Source organism: Ixodes scapularis, unplaced genomic scaffold (assembly GCF_016920785.2).
Source record: "Ixodes scapularis isolate PalLabHiFi unplaced genomic scaffold, ASM1692078v2 PGA_scaffold12__126_contigs__length_90152505, whole genome shotgun sequence".
Lineage (NCBI taxonomy): Eukaryota > Metazoa > Arthropoda > Arachnida > Ixodida > Ixodidae > Ixodes > Ixodes scapularis.
Genome location: NW_024609838.1, coordinates 77,354,976 through 77,361,869, shown reverse-complemented (window position 1 = coordinate 77,361,869; position 6,894 = coordinate 77,354,976). Strand labels below are relative to the sequence as shown.

The 6,894-nt window shown below is 46.5% G+C and overlaps 2 long non-coding RNA genes across 2 annotated transcripts; both read left to right on the top strand.

The window, feature by feature from the left end:
- The first annotated feature begins 3,593 nt into the window (after positions 1–3,593).
- Positions 3,594–4,493, top strand: LOC120838541. The gene is made up of 3 exons (XR_005715132.3): positions 3,594–3,678; positions 3,759–3,980; positions 4,433–4,493. It is a non-coding gene; the product is annotated as an uncharacterized LOC120838541 (long non-coding RNA).
- Positions 4,494–5,796: 1,303 nt separating this feature from the next.
- LOC115313178 lies at positions 5,797–6,057 on the top strand. The gene is made up of 2 exons (XR_005715133.2): positions 5,797–5,956; positions 6,024–6,057. It is a non-coding gene; the product is annotated as an uncharacterized LOC115313178 (long non-coding RNA).
- Positions 6,058–6,894: the final 837 nt, after the last annotated feature.

Sequence of the window (6,894 nt, the reverse complement as noted above, 5' to 3'; positions counted from 1 at the left end):
AGGTGATTTCAACACTGCTTTTCGGGGAGAAATCGGGTTTAACCCGATTTTCATCAGAACTATTCGGGGGAGAAAAATTAGGTATTATCGGGTTTTACCCGAAAACGAAGAACCCTATCAGCATGCACCATCTGCAGGATCGAACTCATTTGTAAAAAGAAAACACGAACAAATAAGATAAAAGGACAGAGTCATAAATCGCCTCTAATGGTACCACCATCACCACCCCCCTCTGCTATTGACCCACCCGAAGTCAATACATGTTTTCCCAGCTTGTTTACAGACAGGAACCCTTTCGTATCAGCTTAGCAAAGTTCCAAGTGTCCGTGACTACTAACAAGCAGGTTTTCTTTTATATCTACTCTTGTGAGCAAACTCAGTTTTTTTTTTCTTCTCACAATCCTGCACCCACGATTGCGTGCAAACCCGCGTTTGCAAATTTGTATGCACATAGCAAATGCACGCCATGATTTTGTTGCTTGGTGGCACTTCTGGACACTGAGAACTCATGGCAGTTGCTGTATGTTTCCCACTTGCGGCTATAAGTGCTCGTTGGTTGCATTTCCTTCAGTGGTTGGTAAATACATGTCAAGCTGCAGCTTTACGTATGTATGTAATGTGACATCATATCGCGACATGAACATTTATTGTTGCTGAGCTAGAGACTGAAAATATAGATGGTAATGTAAGTTATAAAAACAAATATAAAGAGTGAGGCATCCCTTAGATTTGTATTACAGTGAGAGCTTTGGTTGAGTGCATGAAATTCTAAGCTATGGAAAGGCTACAAAACAATTCATGGATGTTTGCCATCAGCTAAAAAACTAGGCATCATGGATGTTTGCCGCGGTGACGGCATTGTGTGGAGTGCTCGAGTTGCACCCTTCAACCTTAAAAATATGAAATGTGTAATAAACAGTGCCCTTTGCAGACTCAGGCCTCGGCAACTGGACTGCCTGCACCCTGCGAGGCAGAAATGACCCTCAGGGACTGTACTGCTGAAACAAACATCCCTGCAGTGGTGCCACCTGTCCCTGTCGCAGACGTGCCTGCACAGTCGCATCCACCCGAGTCTGCCTTCTCCACTTGTAGCAGTGGGGTGCCATATGAATGCACATCTCCTGTTCCCAGCAACATGCCAGACTCTGACGCAACCTACTCTCCGTCTCACAGCGAGGATTACGAGAGGTAAGTTGTGCATATAAACACATAGAATCTGTAAAGAATGCTTCACATGATCCCATTTCAGAATCGAGCATGGTGCATCAGCTCCACCACCACCACCAGAAGAAGAGCGCCAGTTTCTGGTGTTCGAGAGCTGCCTAAGGGAGCTTTTCAAGACGTGCCAAGAGTGCTCAAGACTGTGCCAAACAACGATCGAAACTACCGGCACACTGATCACAGTCTACAGCATCTGCCCTGTGGAGCACGTGCGCACATGGAAAAGCCAGCCCATCGTCAACGGCAGACCAGCAGGGAACATACTGCTGACCAGCCACCTGGTCTTCTCTGGAGTGAAGATTGCCCCTACGCTGCGGATGCTACGCCATATGAACGTGCAGGTCATCTCCGACTCGAGCTTCTACGAGCATCGGAAGGCCTTCGCTCTACCTGCAATCCACAAGGTGAGCAATATTCCGGGACACTGCAGCTGCATTTTTTTTCCCATATACCCAATTTTCCAATGAGGTACAAAACTGGAGCCCCAGTCACACTTCGGTTAAATGAATAAATATCTTCTTGTAGTATGCCACTTCAATGGTATAGTGCTAAGAAATAAAATTTTATACATCATGTTACATATGTGCCATGGGCTACTAAATCCACGATACTTTAATTTATTTCTGCTATGTGTAGTATCCTGGGGCAGTTCCCTGTCTGGCATTGGGTTGAGTGAGTCAGGTTCCCCGTGAGAGTCAAGAGACAGAGGGTGGTTGTGGAAAAGGGTAGGGCAGCTTCGAGGTAACGGGCGGCCTGCTGCCTCTTTTATGAAATACACAAACATAAAAACACAAATCACAACCTAGCACAATCTAAGTCACATTCAAACTCGCTGCATTGTGCTTTCCTTTTTCTTTCACTCAGTCATTCATTCTACAACACTACACTATGCATACATAAACAGATGGGACTATTGTAGTATGCTCCATGCCTTTCTAAAGCAATATTTATCTGCATGAACAGGTCTGGCTGCAAGAGCAACAAGAACTTCTCAACGAGTTGCAGAACAAAGAGGTGGACGTCTCTGCTGACGGGAGATTTGACTCCCCTGGGTTCTGTGCCAAGTACCTGACGTACACAGTCCATGTCGAGCAAATCAACAAGATTCTACACTCTGTCCAGGTCCAGCTAAAAGAGGCAAGTAGTCGGATTTACGTGAACCAGTTGCAACAATCTCATAATCCTTCTCTTGTGTTACGTCATCAGTTACTTCACTGCTATGCACTATTTTGGTAAAATATTCATTTCACACCTTTTTTTAGTCTGAACAGGCCATGGCCAGTGTCAACATGGAGAAGGAGGGCCTCCTCAAGCAGCTGCAATTTTTCAAGGAGAAAGGTATGTTCATGCTTAGTTCATGTATATCACTACTCGGCGGCCTTTCAGGCACTCTGTTCAAATTGGCATAATCACTTATTCTTTTGCTATCTTCGGAAACCTAATGGTGCAGGTATCAAGATCCGATCGTTGGTGACTGACCGTCACCCTGCCACACGAAAGCACATGAAGACGCACGAACCCGGGATTGACCACTTCTTTGACATATGGCACATCTCCAAAAGTAAGCAATCCTAACAGGCCATTCGTGTAGCTTTTATTTTCCAGCGATCACGCTGCAGGTTTCCCTGACACGACTATGAATTTTAGGTGTGAGAAAGAAGCTGACAGCAGCAAGCAAACGGCTGGATGCCAAGACCTGCAAATCTGGATCCAGACAGCTACAAACCATATGTACTGGTCAGCAAGTGCTGCAGGAGGCGACGAGAAACTGCTCATCGACATCTGGCTCAGCATGCACAACCATGTCATCAACAAACACTCGGGGCACGAAGGAACCTATGGAAGGTGCCTCCATGGTGACATGCCAGAGCCAACACGACCATGGATGGATCCCAGTATGTTTTTGTTCTTCCAAATGAAGGTGGTTTTTCTAAAACTTGTATCATCCTCAGACTCGCAGGCCTACAACCAATTCAAGAGCATCACTGGCAACAAACTGCTCCTGAAGGACCTTGCACAGATGTCTCCACATGGCCAGACATATGCTTTGGAGGCGTTCCACAGCGTCCTGATAGACTTCGCCCCGAAGTCCCAGGCTTTCAGCCCAGAAGGCATGCTTGCAAAGTAAGTCAACCAATTTACAATCACATTTCCTTTGTTTGGACACTTTCATCCAGTCCATTGGTTACAATGCGACAAACCTGACAGTCTCTTCCTAATGATCAGATAATGGAATTGGATTGATGCCAGAATAACCACTCTTTGTAAGTGGCACACTTTACCATCACTGAAATGTAACCATCTTGCAGGACTCGACTTGCAATCCTCCATTTCAACGAAAACTCAAACCGCTGCCAAGCCGTCACACAAATGGCAAGCCACGTTGGTCGGTCGTAACATCAAAAGCACGAAAGGGCCACCACACAGCACGACCAGAGATTACGGATCCCACTTACAGTGAGTATAACACTAACTGCAGTGTGAATGCCTTGTCCAGAGAGCCTAGGAATGTTATCATGCAAAGGTTTGAATTCTAGAGTATGTTGGAAAGCTCATCAAGGAGGCAATGGAGAGCAGCAAACAGTGGCGGTCCCTGGCTGCTGCATCGAGGGCCAACACCGTCGTCTTCCCGGCACCGATGACTGCAGCCTACACAAGGCCTCCAAAAGAGGAACTCGTGGCAGCACGAATGTCCAGGTTCGGCCACAGTCCCCAGTAACGGCATCAAATCCCTGGTCGGGACTTCCATGCTGCCGCAGGTAAGCACACAGGACCTTGGTCCTAATCAGGGTGCAGGATAAGCAGGTGGGGAAACGGCCCATAGAAGCCTACCGGAGCGCCGTGACCGGATTGTGTACTCGTCTGCTTGCGGGTACCCCCGATTTGCAACAGATGGCGCTGCGGCGAGAGGAAAAAAATCGGAATCGGATTTGCATGGAACTTTATGGGAGAGTGCGCAAAATAAACAGAGAGCACGACAGTCTTTATTGAAAATCCACGAGAAACCATCTCCATCAGTTTAGCCAGTCGCTACCGGTCGCCCACCTGGAGTGAGAGTTTGCGGTGCTCCACATCGATGGCGCCACAGAAAAAGAGAAAACCGAGGGGTACACAATCCGGTCGCTCATTTGGCTCTCGTTTCCCCACCTGTCTATCTTACACCCTGGTCCTAATACAGCCTTGCATGGTAAGCAACCGCTTTGTTTTGCAGGACGTACGGCGAATGCAAGCAGACAGACCCAAGAGAAAACAGCCGAGCTGCAAAATGGTTCACCATTTTCCATTAGGACACCCTGACCGACAGTAAGGAGGAAGTTAGATCTGTCTGCAATCATTTTTCACAGAAATGCAGATCTCTCCTCATGAGAATGTTCCATTTTAGGGCCTAATCAAGCTGGTCATGGCATGCCTATCTCAAAAGAGGGCAAGGAACTTTAGCCGGTGGCAATGTCGGAGTCAAAGAAAAGTCACCAAACAGCGAGACTCAAGGCTACAGCTCAACTTGCGGTGAGGACGACACTAACTTCAGTGTGAACGCCCATCTAGCCCAACTTGGAATGTCTAGGAATGTAATTATGCAACCGTCTGAATTGTCACTGTAGGTTGGAAAGTCTGTCAACGAGGCGGACAGCAGCAGGCAGCAAAGACCTGGTTGGATCTTTCATGCTGCCAGTGGTAAGCACACAGGAGCCTCGTCCTAATGAAAACTACCATGGTAGGCAATAACCGCTTTGTTTTGCAGAACGTACGGCGAATGCAAGCAGACAGACCCAAGAGAAAACAGCCGAGCTGCAAAATGGATCGTCGTTTTCCGTTAGGACACCCTGACCGACAGTAAGGAGGACATTAGATCTGTCCGCAATAATTTTTCACAGAAATACAGATCTCTCCTCATGAGAATGTTCCATTTTAGGGCCTAATCAAGCTGGTCATGGCATGCATATCTCAAAAGAGGGCAAGGAACTTTAGCCGGTGGCAATGTCGAAGTCACCGAAAAGTCACAAAACAGCGAGATTCAAGGCTACAGCTCAACTTGCGGTGAGGACGACACTAACTTCAGTGTGAACGCCCATCTAGCCCAACTTGGAATGTCTAGGAATGTAATTATGCAACAGTCTGAATTTTCACTGTAGGTTGGAAAGTCTGTCAACGAGGCGGACAGCAGCAGGGAGCAAAGACCTGGTTGGATCTTTCATGCTGCCAGTGGTAAGCACACAGGAGCCTCGTCCTAATGAAAACTACCATGGTAGGCAATAACCGCTTTGTTTTGCAGAACGTACGGCGAATGCAAGCAGACAGACCCAAGAGAAAACAGCCGAGCTGCAAAATGGATCATCGTTTTCCGTTAGGACACCCTGACCGACAGTAAGGAGGACATTAGATCTGTCCGCAATCATTTTTCACAGAAATACAGATCTCTCCTCATGAGAATGTTCCATTTTAGGGCCTAATCAAGCTGGTCATGGCGTGCCTATCTCAAAAGAGGGCAAGGAACTTTAGCCGGTGGCAATGTCGGACTCACAGAAAAGTCACCAAACAGCGAGACTCAAGGCTACAGCTCAACTTGCGGTGAGGACGACACTAACTTCAGTGTGAACGCCCATCTAGCCCAACTTGGAATGTCTAGGAATGTAATTATGCAAGTCTGAATTTTCACTGTTGGCTGGAAAGTCTGTCAACGAGGTGGACAGCAGCAGGAAGCAAAGACCTGGTTCTATCTTTCATGCTGCCAGTGGTAAGCACACAGGAGCCTCGTCCTAATGAAAACTACCATGGTAGGCAATAACCGCTTTGTTTTGCAGAACGTACGGCGAATGCAAGCAGACAGACCCAAGAGAAAACAGCCGAGCTGCAAAATGGATCATTGTTTTCCGTTAGGACACCCTGACCGACAGTAAGGAGGACATTAGATCTGTCTCCAATCATTTTTCACAGAAATGCAGATCTCCTCTATTGATAATGCTTGATTTTAGGGCCACGATCACGCGTAATGGAGAGATGCAAGCATTGGCACCTGCCCTCTCAAGCCGGATTTTTCAAGCCCAGCATGGTGCACCTCTATTGTTGGCACATCAGTGCCAACAGTAGAGGCATTAGGAGATGAGGACAGGCCAGTGCTATAATTCTTCCCAGTCCATTAGCTGTAATTAGGGTTCTGCGTTCTCAGATAAACCTGATAAACTCCAAAAAACACTAGCCGTTAAAATTTTGCTGATTCAGATTCATTTGAAAAACTCAATTTTTCGGTCTGCCAGCTGTTATAAGCCCCACCAGTCTTTATATTTCCCGGAATCTTCGAACAATTTTTGCAATTCTCCTCTTATTGCAGTGTCAACTTCCGTTGCCATGTAGCCCCTTATAATAAAAATGAGGTAGGCCCTCTACGACAGTAGATGAATACGGCTCTCATATGAAAATACTGCTTTACTAAATTCACAAACTGCTGTTTTCTACCTTTCATTTGCCTCATCGAAAATGCCGAAAGACTCCGAACTTTGCGTACATAAATGGAAGCTCCAAATTGATGGTTCAAAAAAAAAACAAAAAAACACCCTCTAATTTTGCTAAAAAAAATTAAATTCAAGAACGCAGGATCCTAGCTATAATTTGTGCAAGCTTTCAAGATCGAGGAAATCGGTGACCGTATTGTCATATTCATTGTGGGCACACCAC